Genomic DNA, 25,636 nt, shown 5'->3' with positions numbered 1-25,636 from the left:
TCAAAACCACAATGAGATACCACTTTATATGTTTTGGAATGTCTAGAAACAAAAAGACAAGAAGCATCAAGTGTTGATGAAGATGTGGAGAAAAAGGCACCCTCATGCACTATTGGTGGGAATGCAAACTAGCTCAGCCACTCTGGAAAACAGTATGGAGGTACCTCAGAAAATTAAAAATAGAATTACCATATAATCCAACAATTCCACTATTGGGCATTTACCCAAAGAAAACTAAAACACTAATTTGAAAAAATACAGGCACCCCTATGTTTATTTCAGCAACCTTTGCAATAGTCGATATATGAAAGCTACCCAATTGTCCATCGATAGATGAATGAGTAAAGAAGATGTGATATATACATATTCAATGAAACATCACTCAGCCATTAAAAAAATAAGAGTTTGCCATTTGTGACAACGTGGATGGACCTAGAGGATATTCTGCTAGGAGAAATAAGTCAGAAAAAGACAAATACCGCATGACTTCACTTTATATGTGGAATCTAAAACAAAACAAATGGGTAACCAAACAAACAAAAGCAGAAACAGACCCATAAATACAGAGAACAAACTGATGAATGTTGAAGGGGTAGAGGGATGGGAAAAATGGGTGAGAGGGTGTGGGAGATACAGGCTTCCAATTATGAAATGAGTAAATTATGGGGAAAAAGTCATGGTCAATGGCATTTAATACAGTTGATGGCATTTAAATGGCATTGTATGGTGACAGATGGTAGCTACACTTGTGGTAAGCATGGCATAACACGCAGAAATGTTGAATCACTATGCTGTACATCTGAAACTAACATAACATTGTGTGTCAGCTGTATTTCAAGTAAAAAAATTCTTCATAATAGAAAATATAAAAAAAGTAAATTTAAAAATACTAAAAACAATTCTAGCAATTATTTTCTGTTTTTATGTGAAAAACTCATGTATCTATATTCAGTGAAAGTCTTAAAAACCTGGTTATAGGTATAGTATAGTATATCAAAAGGTATACATGTACAGGAGTCATACCGATTCTCAAAATAGGTGACAGAAGCTGTAATAGCTACAAAATAAAATCATCTTATAAACACTTTTTGATAAGAACAGACATAATTAGGTGGTGAAAAACCCAACTTCCTCTGTAACAGTTAAAAATCTATATTGAAAGTGACAGAAAGAAACAATTTGAATTAGTTTAGACAGTCAATGTTATGACTTCATACAACTGAAGATTCCAGTTGTAAGTTTTCAGGTTAACTATTTACCAAGTAATTTCAAAGTTGTGACCAGGGCAAAGTAACTCTCCCCTCTTTTCTCAGCTCTGCTTGCCTAATGTTAACATTCATGGGGGTGGGGGTGGGGGGTTCAAGGGTTTGCTGAACTACTTTTATATTCTTTTTTTTTTTTTTTAAGATTTTATTTATTTATTTGACAAAGAGAGAGAGACAGAGAATAAGCAGGGAGAGTGGCAGGCAGGGAGACAAGGAGAAGCAGACTCCCCCTGAGCAGGGAGCCGGATGCAGGGCTCGATCCCAGGATCCTGAGATTATGACCTGAGTCAAAGGCAGACGCTTAACCAACTGAACCACCCAGGTGCCCTGCCACTTTTATAATCTTATTCTAGAGTCAAAGCCACAGAATTGAGAGCAGTTGGCTCTCACCAACCTGACAGGCATCATGTTCTCACTCTTGAATTATGGCCAAGAAGATGCACATACCATACTACACTTATTGGTTGAACTACTCAGGGCCCACACATGCCTCTGGGAGCATTCTCACCTAAATTATGGGGTGGAAATCCAAGTCCAGTTAGGTCAGACAAGGGCTGGATGGGGGAGCTAGAGAAGCTACCAGTCTGCTGATCTGCAGGGGTTTACAACAGCAACAAGCATTTTCAAGTCAGAAGAGATCTTGTTACTGGAATATAGTATAAAGACAATTGTACACAAGATAAATGGCCTGCCAAAACAACATTTCTAAAAGCTCTGGGACACTATTAACCTTACCTCTAATTTTTAAGTTGTTTGCTTTTTGGCAATAGCACAGTCAAGATAAACAGTAGCTGAAACTTCAGCCATTTAAATTTCAAAATATAGATATAGAAGTGCTCCCAAAAAACCACATTGCTCCGTATTTTATAGTCACCGTCTATTTGCACAAAAAATATGCCACAGGCAAATGATTCAATTAAATGCACATAATAAAGCTATATATTTGACATGATATCACAACTGGAGTGGAAAAATTATATAGTCTGTTAACTAGCAGCTTACATAAGCATGTAATATCTAAATGACAAGATAAAACATAAAAATGAGGACGTAATATTTCACTTAAATGGGATGACTCCTTGATGGTACAGAAATAGAAATAAAATCCAAAATATCTTTCAAAAATGTTCACCATCCCTGGTATTCAAGTTTCACTAGTAGTTGTTCAGAAGGAAAACAGAAGCATGAATGCAATATTGTTAATGCTTTCCACAGCAGGAATGGAAAGCCAAGAGCCCTCAGTTAGATTTTGAAGCTGATGAATATTAAAATAAGAAAATCAGATGCACTGCATGTGTGAATGGTAACTGAGACTCTTCAGAATTCCAATTTCACATTTGCAGTCAATTTATCTCTTCATCCTCCTGAAGTAGATAAATTGAATATTGCAGTTAATAGTCGGATAGCGCTTTGGAATAAAGCTAAGCATCTGTCTATTCAGCAAAGATACATATACCATTGTGCCTTCCATCAGATCCTACCATCCCTTTTGTAAGTATAAAAACCCAGAAGAAGAAACAAATGTCCAATTCGCCAAAGATTTTTCTTTCTCAGTTGCCTTACATGGTAGAGAGTATATCTATCAGATATAAGATCCAGAAGAGATGCACTTTGATTCTATTAAAAATTTGCATTTAAATTCACATGGATGGTAGATTTTTTTCTTTAAAGCAACAGAACAATGCCATTGGCTAAATTCTTCAAAAATTTTTGAGTATACAAGTGTTCTCAAAGTTATAGGATAGGGAGGAGAATTGTAAGAACTACGTATTCTGTTAGGTGACTTTAAATAAGAAAGTACTAAAAAATTTAGCCTCTAGTTCATATAATCATTGTAACAAATAAATGTGATATAACAGCACACACGAATGTAAATGACAGTCACAAACTCTTTCCACTTTGGTGAGTTAGACAGCAGTTAATATATGGGCACAGCATATTGTCAAAGGCCAAGATAACCGCACTGTTTTAATTTATTCTGGAAGAGCCAGAGGTAAAAATTTAATAGTGACCACCACAGAGCCCTGTCTCACATGACAATGTGGTCAAATATTTTTGGGGCAAGATAGAACTTTCATTCTCACTAACTAACTTTATTTCCCATAATGTGTTTTTCAACAAACACCAATCAACGTGTCTTAAATTCCTGCTTTTTATTAAGATAATGGTGCAGAATGTATGATGGTGATATAAAGATGAGAAGACTACAGTTCTAATTCTCAAAGATGTTAGGATCTACTAGGAATGATACATGTGAATAGATAAATACCATAGCAGACAGCAGCAGCCATGGGGTAAAGACAGGGTATCAAAGGATAAGTTTCTTTGTGTGTGTGCATGCATGTGTGTGTGTGTGTGTGTGTGTCCAATAATACTTCATTTAGAGACACTGAAATTTGCCTTTCATATAATTTTCACATGTTACAAACTATGCTTCTTTTAATTTTTCAGCCACTTACGAATGTAGAAACCATTCTTAGCTTGTGGGCCATATCAGCCATCAGAAAAAATGATTACCCAATATTTGCATCAACATGGATGGGACTGAAAGGATGAGTTCCTACATCAATAAGGATGAGAGGTAAGTCGGGAAGAAGGAATGACTGAGATGGATTTCAGGGAAGGGAGTATGCAGAGGGTGTGGAGTGTATAGAACCCTTCCAACAATGGACACTACACAGAGGCCTGGATGTATCGGGTGTTGCAATTATAAATGCACATTCTTTTCCTGAAAATCTTGCTAACGGGCAGGTGCCATATGCAGATTTTTTAAAGTGATTTATTCCATATGCAGATTATATAAAATCTCACCGGGGTCTGGAGCTGCATCCCATTATCAAATAATTAATATTTCTACAGTGAAACGGGAACATCTGCAGTGAGAGGGCAAACAGAGTCAAAACAAGCCTCACAACAGGTCAGGATAGGTTTTTCCACCAGAGGAGTTACAAAAAATAAATTATGTTCAGAATTTCTTTAAATTTAAAAATTCTAAATAAGGGACCTATACACCTGTAATTCTATTTATTTATTTATTTATTTATTTATTTATTTATTTATTTATTTGACAGAGAGATAGACAGCCAGTGAGAGAGGGAACACAAGCAGGGGGAGTGGGAGAGGAAGAAGCAGGCTCCCAGCGGAGCAGCCTGATGTGGGGCTCGATCCCGTAACACCGGGATCACGCCCTGAGCCGAAGGCAGACGCTTAATGACTGAGCCACCCAGGCGCCCCTATACCTGTAATTCTTACATTCATGTTTAACTAGGTATAATTTATAATAGCTAAAAGAGGGAATGACAAATGATAAGTTGAAGAGATCAGCAGAGGCTAGAGGTCATCAAGCTCTGAAACATTAAGAGCCAAGGTTTGGAAATGAAGGAGATTAGCACGCCAGACCATCTTCCCTGCTAGACTACACAGGTCCTACGCAGAGGACAGCCTGGGAGCTGAGGGATCTTTAGGCCTTAGTGGAAACCATCCCAATGAGACAGGAAGAGAACGTGAACTAGGACTGAGAACACAGGTGCAAAGAAATAGGAAGAGTTGAATATCTTAATGAGATTTTTTTTTTTAAAGAACAATTCACATTTGTCCTAAGAAAGCAATTAGTGGGGCACCTGGGTGGCTCATGATAGGGGGATCTACCCCACCTAGGGCTCCTTGCTCAGGCAAATGTCTGTTTCTCCTTTCCTTCTGCCTCTGCCCCTCACCTATCTCCTCCAACTCTCTCTAAAATAATTAAGTCTTTAAAAGAGCAAAAAGAAAGCAGTTAGCCCTTGACTGGGAAAAATAATTATAATATTTAAACTTAAATTCAAGAAATATATCATGAAATAAGAAAGTACACACCCTTCATGACTGTGTGTGTGTGTGCGTGTGTGTAGTGGGTATGTTTGACTGTCTACACACAGACACATGCACGCAGGCACATACACAGTGCTTACATGAATCCCACGAACTATTCAGGGTTGGCATTATATACTTCCCTCCTAACATCCAGATTTCTTTACTTCAGTGGAAATATTTAACCTTACGAACATACTGATAGAGACGAACATACTGATAATTAAAATATTAGTGATTTTTAAAAATACAAAATAGTGTTAAAAATCAAAATAATAAATTATAATTTTGTATTTTACTCTGAAAAGGATAATTATCCTCAAGGTGTGCCATCGAACTGATCTACCGTATCTGATTACACACGTATAGCTCACTTATCTGGAAACTCTCTTATCAGTGAGAGCAAATTAGCCTCCAAAGACAGAGCAAGACTGAGGACCTAGACATGGACACGATCCCAAAGCTACCCAGGCTGCATCCCGCCCACAAGGGTCCCATCAGGTCACCGGCGGGGAGGCTGAAGTCCAACCTCCCCTTCCCCTCATCAAGCTGGGCACTCTGGCAAGGGCTGCCATCAGTCTGGAATAAGAGCTTGTCTCTCTAAATTAATTTTGTGCATTGATTGAATTTTTGTGATCATTACGAGGCAAAGGAAACATTCCCAGAGGACGGCCTTTTATGAATTCTCAAAGGCACCTCTCTATGCCAGTAGTGGGAGCCTTGTCTAATTATCTCAGGAACTGTAGGGAGAATCACAAACACTGGTTCTTGAGGTTCAAGGACATGATTATCGAGGTTCTGCATCCGTGGTTCTGTGGCTCTATTTACAGCCTCAGTATTGCCTCCGGTGTGATGTACCCATATTGAAGATAAGGAGTCAGGTTCTGCTCAGACTAGCTGTCCAAGGGACTGCTGGTACAACTATGGACGGAAACCCAAAGTGGTCAAATCCTTACCAAAAGAAACACATTTAAACATTTACAAATTGAGTTGAATTCTGAAAATGACTATAACTGAATTTATACTCACAGAGTGAGAAATTACAACAGAAAAGCTCATTATATGGGTCACCACCACACAAAATTTCCTTTAACACAGCCTAATTTCTGGTTTAAGTTTGAAGTACATTATTTATATATATGTTCAGAAAATTTCGGACCACTATGAGTTAAACTGAAGTTTGAACAGAAGAAAAATTTTATAGTACTTAGGTATGTAAAAAATATATGAATTTTATTTTTCAGGATATTAGAAGCCACTTTAAAATTAAAAAGCATACCTATGGGAAATAAAGAACTCACAGTTATTCTTTGATTTAGTATATAACAGTTATTTTAATAACTACGAAAACTTTTCAAACTTCAGTATCTTAAACTATCCAGAAATCCTCTGGAGAGAAGCAAGTGGATACACAGATACATACAGGTATGTTTCACCTCAGAGTGAAAATAAGTACTAATCAAAAGAATATCAACCTTAAAAGTATTGTGAAATCCCCTGTACATTTGTATGTTCATACAAAGATCTACATTTATATAAAGTGATACCTGCATTCGCACAGAGTGTCGTGAGGCAGATAAAGAATAAAATGTACAAGGGAGCCTAATGGTTCTTTGAAGTTCAGACAACAACAACTAGCAAAAAAAACGGTTCACACCGAAACCTATAGACTTTTGACTGAAAATAACTAAAAATCAGTGTAGAAAGAAAGTTTTCCAAAATTTGCAAGGCTTAAAGTGCCTAGTGCTTGGTTCAAAGTAAAGCAGCTAGCATTTCAGCGATGGCTTTGGGGGGGGGGCATGCGGCAACGAAGAGGGACTCTGGACTAGCCTGCGAGTCCCCCTTCGGACAATCATGGCCCTCAGACGTGCCTCAGAAACTTCCGTGGACCACTATGAGAAAGGTACTTGGTGGATCAGCAAACGGGGACATAAAAGGAAATACAGAGAGACTTTTCACCCCTTGGAAATCTAGATACTGAAGCATGCACATTTAAGAATTTCTAGGCTATCACTGATATCTTTCCACTTTGGACTATTTCTTCTCCGGTCAATGCAAATGCATCCGTGTGAGCCACTGGTGACAGCCACTGCTTCCTGCACCCATCAGTACCCTCGCAGGGCTGGTCCTCTGACTGCAGTACCCTGTCTGAGCTGGTCGGACAGGGACACGTGCTGCTGGAGGCCAGCCAGTCTTCTGACTTCTCACAGCCACCGAGCCACCAAAGGGGGAGGACTGCGCCAGGCAGGATGGCTCAGAGAGACGGCATGTCGGCAGACAGATGTAGACCCACACAGAAGTGCGGACACCGTGTTGTTCTACAGAGGAACTTAGGCTGATGGTGACATGATACGATACACAAGCGATAAATGAAATAACTGGCACATTACAGACCGGAGGCCTCAGTATTAACCATGGTTATTTTAGTGGATTCTGATATAGGCGTCACTTCTATTTACTTATTTGTTTTACTTCTTTTAGAATGTAATGTTATCACTGTTCATCCTCTACATTTTACATTTTTTTTATTATTAAGAAAAGTGTTATTTTCATAAAAAATTTAGGAAAAGAGTGACCACAGATTTAGCTCTCAGTTTTCTGACAGGAGAAAAAAATACAAGTAATCATTTTCAGTTATGTATATTTCATAATAAAAAAAATCATTGATCAGAAAAATTATGTTTATTTTAGGTCTCACATAGAGGCAAAAAATAGTTTTCAGCAGGGTCCTTAAAGATTGTTTCATAAAATAATTTTTTAAAAGATTTTATTTATTTGAGAGAGAGCACAAGAAGGGGGAGGGGCAGAGGAAGAAGCAGGCTCCCCGCTGAGCAAGGAGCCGGACACAGGACTTGATCCTGGGATTCGATCCTGGGACTCCAGGATCATGACCTGAGAGCTGAAGGCAGTAGCTCAACCAACTGAGCCATCCGGGCGCCCTATAAAAAATATTTTTAATAACCTCCCTTTGATAGAGACAGTGACGTCTCTGTCTCCGCAGGTCACTAATCCACAGACAACAGTGAGCCCCATCCATTCCCTGAGGCATGGGCTGATGCTACTGCACACTTAGTACGTCTATAGAAATGAAGAGGCAAGGTCCTTAAATAATACTTAGAAAAACCAAGGTTTGAGATGTATTTGTCAAAAAAGAGCACATACCACTGATTTCTGAGAAGGGTGCAAATATAGATATTTTTCACTGGGGCCTTACCCACATGACTCAGTGGTACACCGAGCCAACGTTAGGACTGACTCCCCTACAGTTGTCTAGAGAGGACCAGTGCACGGATACCCAAAACAATCCAATCCAGGAAACCCATGAAGAGACCAAATGTTTCCCTAGCAATAAAGGGGTCTGTTCTCATGCATATAAAAGTTGGTAATCAAGGATCCACAGTCCAATGCATGAACACAGCCTAATCATTTGCATCTTGGATATATATTTAAGGATAATTATATTATAGGCCAACCTTGAGCTGTATGCAATGAATATCTAACTTTGAGAAGTTCCATTCTTGCTAAATTTTTTGGAATAAATTAAGAAAATACATACATCTAGGAAAATTAATAAGATTAATCACTGCATAAGTATATTAAATAAGATTGTGGAACACTAGAAGATATTATATGTACTGATGATTGTGATCTTTGGAAATAACTAAAGCAATTGTGGTCAGTTTTCCTATAAGCCTCTTGCCATTGTTTAAACCATATGAAGTTACTGTGTTTTTTAATCTTCTGAATCACCTCCCCAAGTGGCAACTTTAAGCATTTCAAACTAATAGTTCATGACAACAAACTTAATTCCTATGCTCATGGGAGAACACTTGTATTTATTCTTTATATCAGGCATTAGAATCCAGACACCAAATATGCCCACATGCACACTTAATACTGATTCTGTTATTACGGAAGTAGAATGCACTATACCTCCTGCCACGTGGCATCCTTCCTCTGTTCTCAAAAGTTGTCATATCTGTGATCTGGGCATGCTGACAGCTAGCTCATTCCAGATGTGGAGCTTGTGACGTGAGCTAAACCAGCACTGGATACACTTACTGGCTTGTTCAGAGGGGTGTGTGTGACATGATGGGCTGGATAAAGAAGAATTGGTGATTTGGTTGGAAGGGCTAAGGATATAAATCTGGAAACACACAGGCTATGGAGAGTGCAGAAGTCAGACTGACATCAGGTCTCAAAACGCTAGGCAATATCACAAAGCCCTTGGATCAATTATTTCCCGAGGAATTCTGGACTGTCAGAGTCATAAGACAGTAAACTTACTTTACTGTGTATGCTAATTTGAGTTATATCTGTCGTTACTTTCACTATAAAGGGTCTAACACATGTGTGAAAGTAGATAGGGGTGCATGTATAGAAAATCATTAAAAACATTGCACATAAATATTATGCAGATTATTAGTAATTTTATTGTGCTCTATCGCTTTATTTTTTTAATGCTTTTTTATTATATTATGTTAGTCACCATACAGTACATCCCTGGTTTCTGATGCAAAGTTCGATGATTCATTAGTTGCGTATAACACCCAGTGCACCATGCAGTACGTGCCCTACTTACTACCCATCACCAGTCTATCCCATTCCCAAAAACACTTATATTTAAAATCATATATAAACGTGTGTGTATATATATTTTTATTATTTTCTTTTCTTCTAGAGAGGACGTTCAATGATTTTTAAAAAATGTATACAGCTAGGGGTGATGAGAGTTGGGTTTGTATTTCTGATCTGATCTGTGAATCCTACTTCTTTGTGATTTTACTGATGTGATGGGTGCGAACAGATATCTGATAGAAGCTGAGGGGAGTATTGTTGACCTTACACATTTCAAAGACCCATAACTCCTCAGTTATCTAGTGAGAGAAATCCTCCTTATTCTTAATGACCCAAAAGTCATTCCAGCCACTCGTTATATTACAAGACAGAACTGCCTCCACTAGGGCTTCTCTAATTTTTATATAGGAACTTCAACATGCAAGCAAACAGAATCACTGATAAGGATATCTGACAGGCTTTCAGAGGGCCTGGGGTCAGACATAAAAGCTTTCAAAGTGAGAAAAAGATGTAATCATTGAAGAAGCAGCACCTAATAGCGTGATTCAATTTGCTTTAAGTAGAAAAAACAAACTGAGTGGCAGAAGCTATCACAGAGGCACGGATGCATCTCGATGATCATATTTATCATTTCAAGTGCTGGAGGGGGAGGGCTTCCTGTGTGTAGATAGCCCGGAGGGAGCGGGGGAAGAGCGACAGGCAGAGACCCCTCATCGGGGTCTTGTAGCAAACCTGCACAGTGTGAAGGGCAATTATTATTATGCTCATCTGAGAGATGATGAAAGGGAAGCTGATGTCCCGTGTGGCTGAGCACTCGAGAGCAGGCAAATCGCGGGTGCACGGTGGGTGAGCAAGCCCAGCTCCGATCTGGCTGCGCATGCTCAGAAGTTCTGTACCGCTCTCATACCACAACAGTCGCTCATAAGCTGCAAATACACCTTAAATTTAAAAGAGATGCTAATATAATCTCAACTGGAAAAGCTTTGATTATTTCACCACATCTGAGTCGAATAGTTTCCAGTTACGTCACGTGGCTCTGTTTCAAAAGGTAGTTTTTTCTCTTTATATAAATTTATCAGGTTATATTTACTAATCTTGAACACAAATATAGGCTATGGTCTGGCTAAAATCATCTTCTGAAAATTCTCACAGAATACTTGAAAATACTGATGACCGTCCCTGTGAACCTCTGTGCGCTCTCACACCCTTTCACTCCCTTCCTGGACGGGAGCAACACCAAACACCTGTTTTTCCCATTTCCCTTGCACACGACACGGAGTGACCATCTGACCCCTTTCCAGGCCACCGAATGTAAGTGGAAAGATGTGGTGGTGCTTCTGGCAAGTCTGGCTGCCCCGCTAGTGAAGAGAGTTCTGCCCTCGGGACAGCCTTGCCCTCTTCTCGCTCCAAGGCTGGGGCACAAGGCTGCAAAGGCAGCAGACACCTTAAGGCCACGCCGGAAATGTGGAGGAGACCAGAGCCTCTGGCCCCGAGCCCTGGCAAGTGTGCATTGCCGAAAACATGCTACGGGCTGCCCAACTCTGTATTTGTCTTGGGGTGCGGAGGGGGATGGATGTTTCTTATAGTCTCTCAATCCCAAATGTCCAGATTATGCTCTTTTGGTCCCTGAAACACGCAAAACCAATTGAAGTATGTGGAGTATGCTTTATGCCACAACTTAGCACAGATAATACACAGGCATCATCAGGCGAGGTAAGCATGCATCATCCTCGCCTGAAGGCAAACGGGTATCCCTTCATCAAATAGTAAACTGTGTCTCCACCTGCATATATCCTTCAGGGGCTTGGCATGTCTTTTGGACCCCAAGTACCTTGCTGATCCAGACTTACTGTTCAGTCTTATGCCGTATGTTCTGCCACCTGACCGTTTGCTGCAAGAGGCCCATGCTGTCCCCATCACCCCACCCCCACCCCCTTCTCCGCGCCCTTCCACCAGCACCTGCACCCTCTCCCCGGCCGCACTTCTGGGGAACTGCCTTCTGAAGGCCACGCACGATCTTTTCACAACTCTTTCTGACACGAAGCCTTGCCTGGCACCTGTAACCAAAGCCTTTTTGTCCTTTTAATCTCCTTGGAAACATTCTTAATGTTCGTGTGGCAATAATATCACACATTTTATTCTATTCTGTGTACTAGCTGCAATCCCCGCCCTCTGCAAAATTACCACCAACACTCCCAACAGACCATAAAGTTCACGGAGGGCGGCGGAAGCACGGGAGCATTTTCCTTAGCTGCCCAGTACCTAGTAGTGATATTACTGCCACAGTTCGGGTAGCAGGGTGGATAGAGTTGATTTCTCCCTAAAGAGGGATTCTCTTCATTGTGCCCTTCTTTACTGCTACATACTCCTCAAGGATCATAGTCATCAAAGAGGAGGGATTACATCCTGAAAGCTTAACTTCTAAAGAATTTGCTAAATATGAATAAAGGACTTTTCTCAAGAACTCCAAGAGCACCTCTGCATTGTATTAGCAGGATTTGGCAAACTACCGCGCACAGACCAAATCCAGCCCACGGACTGTTTTGGTCAAGTTTTATCAGAACACAGCCACTCATGTGTTTACGTAAGATCTAAGGCCACTTTTGTCCTACAAAATCAGAATCAAGTACTTACCACAGAGACCCACACAGCCCACAAAGCCTCCAGTAGTACCCTGCTAGTAGGTTAAAAGTAACAAAAACTTAGGGGCACTGGGTGGCTCAGTTGGTTGAGCGTCAGACTCTTGATTTCAGCTCAGGTCATGATCTCAGGGTCATGAGTTCGAGCCCACCCTTGGGCTCACTGCTGGGGGGTGGGGAGTCTGCTTGAAGATTCTCTCCCTCTGCCCCCTCTCCCCATGCCTGTGCATGCTTGCTCTCTCTCTCTCTAAAATGGATAAATATATCTTTTTAAAAAATTAAAAACAACTTACTAGTCAAATAAATTAGAGAAACAAAATTCAAGTTTTTTTTTTACTTTAATGGCAAAATTTCCTGAGCGTTGATTCCTACTATGTATTATATGTATTCCTATTACGCATTGCCAATTTTCATATATTTCCCTGAGTTCCCAAAATGTTTTTGACACAGGAATCTTGTTTAATGGATTGTGTCTCAGGCCCAGTTCTCTGAGGATCGCCAGTTTGGCAAATGCTGCTTTAGAAAACCGCTGAATTTTAACTGAATTGTAGTTTTCCCTTTAAAGTGTTGCCCTTATCTGATAATATCTAACTCTCCCGGAATTCACTTATTGTTCTAGTGATTTTCTCTGATACAATTAAGCCATTTAGCCAACTGCTCTGGCCCATGATAAAAGGACCGCTTAAGCTTCCTTGAGGTTGAAATTATAGCATACCTTGTGTTATAAACAAGTTAGGTGGTAATTATTTGAGTGATGTGGATAATTAAGACCAAAAGAGCCGCAAATGTACTTGAGGAGAGAATCTATGCTCTAGGATTTAAAATTATTTAATCTAATTTAAATGGATCCAGGAATACCAGGCTTTAGGTACATTAATGTGATTGATTACACAATTATAAACCCCGTTAGATGTAGACACTACCTGCTATATTTTCTTATAGTTCTTAAGTTACTGCTTTCCTCAAATGCTTCCCTTAGAAAAAACAATTGTCCTCACCTGCATCCCTTTAAAGAAATTGTTCCTTCAACTTGAGTAAACATGTTGATGACAGAAAAAGAAGCTAAATTACAAAAAAAAAAAAAAAGTATTATTTTCCCAGAGGTTTAGAAGTGTGCACAAATTATTTGGTGATTCCTTTCATTTAATCTAATAGCAGATACAGAAATAATTGTAGCTAAGCTGACACATGCCTGTGCCAAGCAGACTCCCTAGGATTAGCTCAGAGAGGGAAATTCAACATGTAAAGATCCACAGCCTCCAACATGGAAATCACACGACCCGCGAACATACTCTCTGCCCAGCCCCAGAGCCTTCCAGTTATTGGAGGAGAAACGGTGAGGTATGGGGTCAGACCCCAGTCTGGATCTCAGCCCCTCTGCCGGGTATCATCCAACCTAAGCTTTCAAGGGAGCCAAATTCTCTTGACAAGTAAAGCCCACCTATGGAAGCACACTCAAGGAGTTCTGTGCCACAGTAGGGCAGCAGGGTGACTCAACTTCCCCTATATGCCACACAGTCCCTTCACTGATGGTGTCTAAAACATTCTTTCTGGTTAGCGTTTGTGTCCTGGCCCTATTAATATAATTGAGGACACTATTAAAAACACCTGTAAAAGTAAATGTTGCTTTGAATGATTTACCTGTTGAATATGTTTATTTAATGTGGTACCTGACTAAAAAATAAATCGAAATCGTTAACAAGATATGCAAAATGCTTTAAGAAATTAAGAAATACATCTGAGCATAGGTCAGGTACCACCTTAGAAAGCTTAGGTAGTTGAAGTCTATATCAAGAGTTTCTGTCGAGGGGCGCTGGGTGGCACAGCGGTTACGCGTCTGCCTTCGGCTCAGGGCGTGATCCTGGCGTTCTGGGATCGAGCCCCACATCAGGCTCTTCCACTATGAGCCTGCTTCTTCCTCTTCCACTCCCCCTGCTTGTGTTCCCTCTCTCGCTGGCTGTCTCTATCTCTGTCGAATAAATAAATAAAATCTTTAAAAAAAAAAAAAGTTTCTGCCGAATTACTAAAGTCCTTTCCAACTAGATTGTGTCCTTGCTAATCTGTTATATAACAGCACCACCCACAGTGCACCAATGGCTCAAGGAGAGAAGCAGAGTTTCTTTCTGTAAATCAGGACCAAAAAGTTAACTAAAAATTAAAAAAAAAAACCAAAAAACTAAAGTATGTTCTATATTTTTTATGATTGCCCATTTTACCGCTAGTGACAGTTGTAACGGCCACATCTTTACCGGCCCGCCTTTGAGCACACGTCGAGCACACAAGCACACACGGAGGTGCATGTGAAAAACACTTCCTCTCAGAGCAGAGAACAGAGAACTGTTGCCTAGGAGTGTTTGTGCGGGAAACTTTGATCCTGCTCTAGGAATATGTGTCTATCTACCATACATACGTGCATATCACATCTGCAAACACATCAGTTCATGTTATCAGTAATTACTCCATAACAAGCTATTTACATTGCATGTCTCTGGATGCTCTGAGATAGGCAATTCGTTGTGAACTTACCTTGAACTATAAATAGCAAGAAACTTTAGGACCTGAAATTTGTCTCTTTTCAATTATTATTTTCATGCTTCTATGCACTTATCAACAAAATGGAATTACAATTTTTAAAAACGTATGTTCCTTTGCATGAAAAATTTATTATCTGAAATATATTGTTCCATAGGAATTTAAGTAGGCTTATATGAGAAATTAAGCTTCTGTTGGAACTATAAAGCCTCATGTGCATTGAGATATACTTAACACAGACATCTTACACATGCAAACAGGCACCTTCAGCACTTTCACAACTTGAGGAGATTTTTAAAAATTACAGTCATAATGGCTGACAAGGGAAAATTATTTCAACTCTTCATTTTCAAAATATTATAAATCTATCCACAAAACTGTTTTTTGTCACCTTTATAGTTACATTATAAAATATAACATTGTAAAAATATTGGTTTTTTTTAATATTTTAAAATATTGAGGCAGCAAATATTTATGGAATGCCTACTGTGTCATAGCATTGTGACAGATTCTGTATATATCCTGGTGGATGAGAGAAATAGGTGATCTATCTGGAGCCTACATTCTTCTAGGAGCAAAAGGAATTTTAAAAATAGGCATATATATATAATATTTTCTCATAAAATATATACACACTCTATATATTTTCATAAAATATATATACACTATATTTTTTCATAAAAATATATACATACTATATTTTCATAAAATGCAAATTAAAATTATGTATTTCTTCTTTAAAAGTATTTGTTTTTCTGAAATATGTAACTTTTAACTGAGCCGTTTAAATAAAAATTTCATTCACTACTACCTCAATTTTAGACATTATTCAGTGCCAATTTCCATAGGTTTCTAATTCTAATGCTATTTCCATGGATTTAAAATATTATTAGATCACTAAACTATATTTCTCCTTGCTTTCACTGAAGCGACTGTTAGCCAAATTGTATCTTAATTCCTGTTTTGTTACTCCAAAATTCCAAAAGCCATTTCTCCTGCAATCAAAGCAAAAGCCTCACTTCAGAAACAAATAAAAGAAAATTGATTTTCATCCTGAAAATGTCAAACTTCTGCCTATAATACTCAGCTACGGTTTTCTGAAACAGCAAAGTTCAAAAAGAGCCATCGACCTGGTGGCCCTTTGACACATGATGATGGATGCAACTTGTCTCCTGCTTTACTGCTTGGACGTTCTCCCCAAGAAGGAGACGATCAATGAAGAATAATACATTTAAACTGGGGAGAAGGGTTGCTTGTTTTAATGTATTAAAAGAGAAAATACTGGCATTTCACTTCTCCAGGGAGAGTCTTTATATACTCGGTGATTAACTCTTTTCTCTCTTTCTGGCTTAGACGAGTCAGATATACGCGTACCCGCTAAAGGATGGGGAGCGCCCATCTCGAAGTTAAACTCTGTGTGTAGCTAATGAACTTAGGGTGAGAGACAGATGTGACATGTCACTCTTCTTCAAAGGAGAAGAAAAGATATTATGTAAAGGATATTGTTTTAAGAAAAGTGTAACCACTACTCACCCTGGTGTCTTGTCCTTCTGTCAACCACGGGTCTGGCAACTTCAGCTGTTTCTAGTAAGGGAGGATATTTCCATTTTCCTACAGGATAAAGTTACTGATCAATGTCACATCAAAAACAGACTCTATTCAAGCGCAGAACACAAGAGCAACTCATTTTCTTGCAGATTATACTCATGTTTGCAATGAATTGATGCATATTCTGGAGTAAATCTTACAATCCTGCATGTAAATTTTGCAAGAAGCATATGCTTCCAGCTTAAAATAACTGTACAAATGCATGCCATCCTATATGCTCCATGTTATATTCTTTGCTCAAGAAACAGAAAATCACTTTCACCCGCAAATTTTTACACCATTTTACCAGAGTCCTAACAAGGAAACACAGTGTAAATCTTCTTCAATGACACTTTAAAAATAGGTGTTTTATAATATGGTAAATAGATTCAAGACAAATAAGGACAACTGTATAGGGAGAAGGCTACTTTTGTACCTACACCAAATTTAACTTCCAGAATGATACACCACATCATTATTACCTTTGATTCACAAATCGTGCATCTCTGCTTTTTCAAAGGAGAAAGGGATAATTTTAGGATACCGTAATGCAAAATCTTAAGACATTTTAGGTACTGCTCTTATTCCTATTGGGTTTTAATCTTCCTCACAGTTGAAGAGCATGTCTTAATTATTCATCACTCTTATAGTTCCACAGTTGATATTGCATTGAGTGTGTACATATTAGGAAACAGGCACAGAAATAGATGAAAATAGCTATAGTTTCTTTCAAATGCTTAAGCATGTTTTCTTGAAACGCCTTAAAATATAAAGCCAACAGACACACTTAATTTATGGAAAAAAATACTTGATTCTCACAACCAAACTTTGTGAACTACTAAATAAGTGGAAATAAATACACAAAAAATTTAGTTAGTGCTTCTAAAATATTTACATTTAACAGTATCAAGTAAATAGTGTCACAAGGAAAGTGAGAACTATAAAACTCTAGGACATACCATTGAAATTTGATAATAGTGTATTTTATGAATATATAAAAAAATTCTATACAAGTTAAAAATTAAAAAATGCACAAAAGTCCATTTTTATACCTCTTTAAGGATTAAGAAATATCTGACTTTAAGGACAAATCAATAGGAGAGTTTTTAAAATTAAAAACAGTAAAAACATAAAAATTAAAAGCATATTCATCTATTTTTCACAATAAAACGTAAGTTTAACATCCATATTTAAAATGTCTCATTGAATATAGATGGGGTTTGACAGGATCTTCGCCACCCACCACACCCACTCTGCCTTCTTGGTGGCATTCGGGACATTTTTGTACAACTCTAAGGCTCTACGGAACACATTTTGAAAAATCTTGACATGGATGGGTCCTGAATACACTTTAATAAGAGCTATAAAAAAGAATATTGCATGGACTGAATAAAATTGAGTTTTTCAGTTGATTTGATCAAAACGGCCATAATAAGAGGACAATTATTACAGTGAACTCCTGACTGTACTTAGACTCTGAGTATAGCTTCCTTGGAATACTTCCTTTGAACAAGAAATACCCAGATTTTCCCTAGGAGCTTCCTATGTTTCTGAATAGTTGCTGAACCCTCAATTAGTCCCATTTTAAACAAACCATTTTTTCTTTTTTTTTTTTTTTCTTTAAAGATTTTATTTGAGAGAGAGAGAAAGAGAGCACAAACGGGGGGGCCAGAGGGAGAGGTAGAAGCAAGATTCCCCCCTGAGCAGAGAGCCTGACAGCGGATTTGATTCTTTGATTCGAGGAATCTGAGATCATGACCTGAGCCCCAAGGCAGATGCTTAACTGACTGAGCCACCCAGGCACCCCAAACCAACTGTTTATATTGTTCCTTAAGTCTGTTTGGTAACACAGTGGAGTTGCTCACTATGATTTCTGAGTAATGATTACACACATTATAAAATATAGCAGAAATTCTAGAAGATTTGTAGTATTTAATGCCTCCAGAATGAGGAAATAGAAGACGAATCAAACAGAAGTTTGTATAATTTCATTATATGTAAAATCTAACTATGTAAAAAACAACAACTTAATTTCATGTGAATGTGCATATAATCATTATATTTCTGAAGACCAAATAATTAAAATTTTACTTTTTTTAAAAAAGATTTTATTTATTTATTTGACAGAGAGAGGTACAGCCAGCGAGAGAGGGAACATAAGCAGGGGGAGCAGGAGAGGAAGAAGCAGGCTCCCAGCGGAGGAGCCTGATGTGGGGCTCGATCACAGAGCACTGGGATCATGCCCTGAGCTGAAGGCAGATGCTAATGACTGCGCCACCCAGGTGCCCCTAAATTTTTACTTTTTTAACATATATATCACCAGTCCTACATTTGGGGAGTTATAAATCAGAGCTTAACAGTATGGTCCTGGCATAAAAACAAACACATAGATTAATACACATTAAAGAGCCCAGAAATAAACCCACACCTACATGGTCAATTAATCTATGACAAAGGAGGCAAAAATATACAATGGGAGAAGACAGTCTCTTCAACAGATAATATCGGGAAAACTGGACATAAACATCCAAAAGAATGAAACTGAGCCACTTTCTTACACCACACACACAAATAAACTCAAAATGGATTAAAGACCCAAATGTGAGACCTGAAACCATAAAACTCCTAGAAGAAAACATAGGCAGTAATTTCTTTGACATCAGCCACAGCAACATATTTCTAGATAGGTTGCCTCAGGCAAGGAAGACAGAAGCAAAAATAAACTATTGGGACTACATCAAAATAAAACGTCTCTGCACAGTGAAGGAAACAATTCACAAAATAAAGAGACAACCTACGGAATGGGAGAAGATATTGTAAATGACATAACTGATAAAGGGTTAGTATCCAAATATATAAGGAACTTCTACAACTTCATACCAAAAATAATCTGATTAAAAAATTGGCAGAAGGCCTAAATAGACTTTTTTTTCCCAAAGAAGACCTCCAGATGGCAAACAGAAACACCAAAAGATGCTCAACATCACTCATCGTCAGGGAAATGCAAATTAAAACCACAATGAAATATCACCTCTCACCTGTCAAAATGGCTAGAATCAAAAACACAAGAAACAACAGGTGCTGGCGAGGATGCAGAGAAAAAGGAACCCTCTTGCAGTGTTGTTGGGAATGCAAAGTAGTGCGGCCACCCTGGAAAACAGTATGGAGTTTCGAAATTAAAAAACAAAAAAACAAAAAGCAAACTACCTTAGGATCCAGTAATTCCACTAGTGAGTATTTACCCAAAGAACAAAAACACTATATGAACTCCTGCATTTATTGAGTGTTATTTACAGTAGCCAAGATATGGAAACAACCTGAGTCTCCATCAACAGATGAATGGATAAAGAAGATGTGGATGTATATACAATGGAATATTATTCAGCTATGAAAAAAAAATGAGATCTTGCTATTTGCAACAACATGGATGGACCTAGAGGATATTATGCTAAGTAAAGTGAATTGGTCAAAGAAAGACAAATAAGTATGATTTCACTTATGTGTGGAATCTAAAATGAAATCTAAAACATAAAACAAAAAGAAACCATAAAAAAGCAAAAATAGACCATAAATGCAGAGAATGGATGTTTGTGCGAGGAGAGGTGGGTGGGGGATGGGCAAATTGTGTGAAGGGGAATGGGAAGTAGAGTCCTCCAGTTATGGAAGAAATAAGTCACAGGATAAAAGGTACAGCACAGGGAATATTATCTATGATACTATAATAGCGTCGTGTGGGGACAGATGGTAGATACACTTGTGGTGAGTGCAGCATAACATACAGAGAAGTTAAATCACTATGTTGTACACCTGAAACTAATGTGACATGGTGAGTCAACTATACTTCAGTTAAAAAATATTAATAAAAATGAATCAGAAGTTATCCCTGGAGAGTACGATTTCAGCAAATAGCTTTGCATTTTCAAAAATTCAGAGGTAGGATAAAGGTAACAGGTTAGTACCAAGTCCTGAAGTATTTCATTTACTGTGACTCTTAAAACTTAAAAGTAAAACTATTTCTCTAGATTGATACGTCAACAGTACCATTCTAGAGTTCTGCATAGTACCAAGAGTAAACCCAAGATTTTCTACCTGCTTTGGACTGCCCCAATATAAGGTGGAATAAATAATATTAGCAGAGATTCTATTTATTTACAGAATACAACCCCACATAGCACTTTGGAAATGTGTTACCTGATGCACTCAAACAAAGTCTAGAATCAATGGCCAAGAAAACTGGTGTGTGTTTCATAAAGTCTTACTCATGATTGGCCTCCATGACATAGTAGCATAGCATTTGATCAGTACGATGTGTTGTTCAGCTCTTCAGCAGTGTCACCAAATACAAGTGTCTACAAGTGTAGACAGATTTACAGTGGGATCTAATGGAACAACCATTCACCTGCGGTAATACCTGAGTAATGAAGCGTTTGGGTATTTATTAAAGTCAAAGACTGCATGTTTCAAAAAAAGCAAAATTTAGCCCTGAAAATGTCATCTACAAAAGGGCAATACTTTGAATTTTGAAACTAATATAAACATAAGAGAAGTATAAATGGATAAAAACATGAAATTATATGGTGTTTTGCTATGTAAGAATGGATGTATATATGTGTATGACTGACTGCCAATTACCAGAGGTAATTCTTTATTAAAAAAAAAAAAACACAAAACACTCAGGTGTGAAGTGAAAATAGTAGAAAAGATTAATATAATTAACTGACTACTAAAAGTATTTAAGGGTAAGAAAAAAATAATAGGAATTCAATAATACTTAGACTTATTTTGCTATGTAAATACTGTTATCAACCATCAGTAGACAACGAAATTGTACAAAAGTCCAATCACGCAGTTGTTTAATTAGGCACTGAGGAAAAGCGGAGGTGATGATGTGGTGTTTTATAATGTGATAGGAGGTGTTCAATTTATGTTTAGTGTGAATGTCTCTCAGAAGGTGGTGGTGAGGCCAGAGAACAGATGATGCCCACCTCCCAGGCTTTACTATGAGATTAAATAAAATAGAGCAGTGCATCCTAAGAAATCAGTTGGCATTTTCAGTCCATATCCCTCCATCATTTAGTTTTGGATTCCACTTGAATAACTGTCATCACTAAGAACTCAGCATGAGCAAGGCCAACCTCTGGACTCCCTTTCTTCCTCCAGACCCCTCCTTCCTAGCTGCCCTGACCTCTGGGACCAGCAGTTCCTTGCTTTCAGTAGCCCTGGCTAAGACAACAATGCATTCTATGCCCTGAAACCACAAAGTTAAGATTTACTCTTTCTCTGTCTACCATTTGCCACCCAGCATTTTTCCATTCAAGATGGGATCTCAAATTCCTACCAGCTCCTATGTTGTTGTCCTCTCCTTTTTTTTTATCACCACCCCAACAAGTTCATTCATCTTTGTAAATCTGCATATTTTAAGCCCTGGTGGGGTAAGGCAGAGGGATAGGTGGAGAGGCAAGAGTTTAAGTAAAAAAGCAGGATGTCAGCCCACTTTGCTATCGGGCCTTTGACCGAGTTCTTTGCCTACCTACCATCTAATTTACTAGTTTATGAAGTCGGTATGTTGGAGCTGATGAATTCTAAAATGTCTTGCAGACCTGCGATTCAAGACCATGTTCCCCCCGCCCCAAGACCATGCAATTTTAAATCAGAAGTAGACACTGGCTTTAACTCAAGAATTAATAGCAATCGACTGGTAATGGGTTTTGATGTGATTGAGGATTTGATTGCAGATCTGGGAGAGAATGCTGCATTCAGGACTTAAAATGGCTGAATACTGGTGATCTGTGTCACACAATTGTCACATCTATGGTAGATGTAACTGGAAAGGAAAAGAAAAAAAAAACATAAAGAACCTTTTTAGTGGCAGAAAGGACCTTCTTGAATCCAAATGATAAGAGCCATTTAAATTTGAGAACTATTTTGAATATTACACTTCAAACCTTTTAGAGATGATAACATAAAGTCTTCCCGGTCATCAGGGAATGGATTTTGTGATCACTTTTCCTTCTAAAAAATTGAGAGAGTCTCTCAAAAAAAAAAAAAAGTTAAAAAAACCAAAAATATTGCTTTGTTTCCTTAAAAGCCCTTAGAAAACCGATTTTTAGAGACATAAGGATTATAAAATATATACTGCCAATATACATGCCAATATATTCAATGAAGGATAAGTTTATATTTCAGGAAAAAATACCAGTATAAAATGGAGAACTTTAATTGACTAAAATAATACTTTGTTATAAAAAGAAATAAGCCACTATAATTACTAATCAATGTCATTTCTTAAACCTAAGTACTCATCTAATCAAAATGTTGTGATTTTTTTTCCCTTTCAAAGTAAGAGTATAAAAGTGTTCAAATGAACATGGTTTTTGATTTAATAGTTTTAACTTAGTCAAAGAGAGGCATAATAACCCAGAAACAGCTGCTAGGTGAACAGGGCTTTGTTTGGGACCAAAGTGATTAATATACGACTTTGCAGAATGCTTAGAGACTATTTTGCATAACAAGATACTCAATGAATGGCCACTTCAGAGCATTTGGATATTATAAATCATTATAAGACCAGTTCGAAATCTAAAAGGCCTTCTAATACTCAGCATGCTACAATAACTCCATGAAATTATTTTTGGCATAGTTCAAGAGCATGCCTCTCGTCATTACTTTCTCCTGCTGAGAGAGCTCGCACAGAACACATGATTCTGTAAATTATGTTTTATAGAATATGTGCGCTATCATTAAAATGTAACAAAAAATTTGAAGGTGCCAAAAGGAGAGATGGAGCCTATGTGCATTAAAATAAAGGCAGGATTTAAATATATGTCCTATTAAAAGAACTTACTTCTTTTAGATTGTCTTTGCTTGAGAAAGCTTTCATTAGAAAATGCATTGTTTTCTACAAGGTGGAAACAGTTTCACAAGTTCTAAAAGACTTTTAAATACACAGATCTACAAAAAAGATTTGTCTTATGCAAATGTAGGCGGCAGTCAGTCCGGGAAATCATATTTCAGAGACCCATAATCAATGCTCTCATTCAGAATCCAATTCATGCATAGAGCTACATTTGACAAATGCTGGGAAAATGTGTGAATTCTGTAGATAACTGACAGTGCTTCATAATGGGCAATACAAGGCACCGTCAATTCCATGGCTATGTTTTTAGTGCTTTTCTTTACCACCAGTAACACACTGGATCGGTGTATCTAAACTGGCAAAGCCCCAGCAAGACGTGCGTGAACTATATGATGTTAGTGGGGAAGGTGACAAAATAGGAATGAGTTTGCTTCTGTGGTAAGGATCACATGCATGCGTAGGCATATGTAAAGGGATGTGCAAGAAGCAGACTGTGCAGATGGTCACCTTTCTTAAAGGGTTGTGGTACTTTGCATGCCAGCAACCTTCCTAGATCTAGTCTCCCAGAAAATTGTAATTGAGTTAATTAAAAAGGAGGCTGTTAATTAGACTGAGGCTGAGGTGGTTCTATTTCAAGGCAGCCCATGGAGTGAACCCCCAATCTGAGCCTGTGAAGTCCTCGGTTACACAATCAAAATGCTAAGGGCCAGCAATCACAAAGAGCCAACCATGGTGCAACCCATAGCCAATCGATAGTCCCCTTCCTTTGTGCGTGACTTTCTGCAGAAAACCCTCTGTTTAAGCTCCCTTCAGTGGAGCCTCCAAACCACTTCAGTCTGGTGCTGCCCTACGTGAATCAATAAATGCTCAAACTCAATCTGTTTAATATGCCTCAGTTTATCTTTTAAACGAAAGTCCTAGGACTTTTTGTAATTACAAATGCATTTGAAGGTTTTCATGAGCTGGATCTGCTTAAAAGTGACAATTCCGTCAAGCTGTTCATTGCTTTGATCCATCATATAACTTTTTTATATGCTGACTATAAATATTGGTTATTTATTATTATTATTTTTTTTTGTAAATTGCTTTTCTCAGTTTGTGGTATTCTTTGAAGGGAGGCAGAATACGCCACCTGAAACTATGCCACTTTGGCATAGGATTATTTTGAGCTAAAGGCACTTACAAAAACTGCAAATATAAGAAAAACGCTCTGTCCTTTTCTTAAAAGCAGGGAGTGAAAGGTCCACGTGACAGGTATCCTCCCTGTACCAGAAGGAAAGCAACATTCTTACCATTGCCAAAAGGGAGAAGTGGGGGCAGAGAGACTTCCGCACCAGCCAACCTTGTTAAAACAATTGCGTTTGCCTTCAGTCTCTTCTCCTCAGTTACTTTTCTAAACTTGCCTCTTTGCTCAACCCACTCCTGTAACACGTAGGTTTCACCATTTCTCTGCGCCTTTACTTCTTATGAGGGCTACCATGTTCTATAACACATATAAATGTGTATGATTTTCTCCTGGTAAACTGTTTTGTCATTCTGATTCTCAGGCCCAGCTAAAAAACTCTAAAAGGGTAAATGCAAAAATCTGCCTTCCCTGCACCTTCATCTTGTAGCATTGGACACAGACATTAAATAATTATACACTAAAAATCTCTCATTTTCCCTTTGCATTTATTTTTCTTCCTTTAAATTGAAAACTTATTTTTAGCACAGAAATTTGACACCTAATTTCTATTTATTTTTATATTACAAAATGTGCACCGAAATTTTTAATCCATGTGGAATTGATTTTGATATAACAGGAGTGTTAATGGGTCCTGAAATGAATTATTACATTCAAAACTTTCCTATTTCACACTTTGTACTACATTTTGTCAACCCATCCTGGAAACCAAAACATCCCTGTTAAAGACAAATATTTTCATCTTTGTTACATAAACAGAATTGTATTCTCAAATCCTTGCTAATGGAATGTTATTGTATAATTATTATTGAGTACCAAGGCAGGTAATCTATTTTAAAATTGATACTTGATTATTTTATTTTTTTTTAAAGATTTTATTTACTTTAAGAGAGAGCAAACTAAGAGAGAGAGAGAGAATGAGCAGGGGGAGGGGCAGAGAGAGAGGGGCAAGCAGACTCCTTGATGAGCAAGGAACCTGATGCAGGGCTCGATCCCAGGACCCTGAGATCATGACCTGAGCTGAAGGTAGACACTTAACTGAGCCACCCTGGCACCCCTGGTTATTTTTATTTTTAGAAGTTGCATTTTAGTTTAGAATTTATAAGAGAAACATGCTACCCATTTGCAATTAAGTACTTCTAGTCAAAAT

At 38.1% G+C, this 25,636-nt stretch overlaps 1 protein-coding gene across 1 annotated transcript in view; it reads right to left on the bottom strand.

Moving 5' to 3' along the window:
* Positions 1-25,636, bottom strand: part of PCDH15 (protocadherin related 15) — a 1,631,248-nt gene that overhangs the window by 1,167,029 nt on the left and 438,583 nt on the right. Inside the window, exon 2 of the mRNA XM_057308638.1 lies at positions 16,394-16,471. The gene's annotated coding sequence lies outside the window, so the exon portion shown is untranslated. The remainder of the gene's footprint in view (positions 1-16,393; positions 16,472-25,636) is intronic.

Source organism: Ursus arctos, unplaced genomic scaffold, assembly GCF_023065955.2.
Source record: "Ursus arctos isolate Adak ecotype North America unplaced genomic scaffold, UrsArc2.0 scaffold_7, whole genome shotgun sequence".
Taxonomy (NCBI): Eukaryota; Metazoa; Chordata; class Mammalia; order Carnivora; family Ursidae; genus Ursus; species Ursus arctos.
Note: the sequence above shows the minus strand (reverse complement) of the source record. Positions and strands in the feature narration are given on the sequence as shown.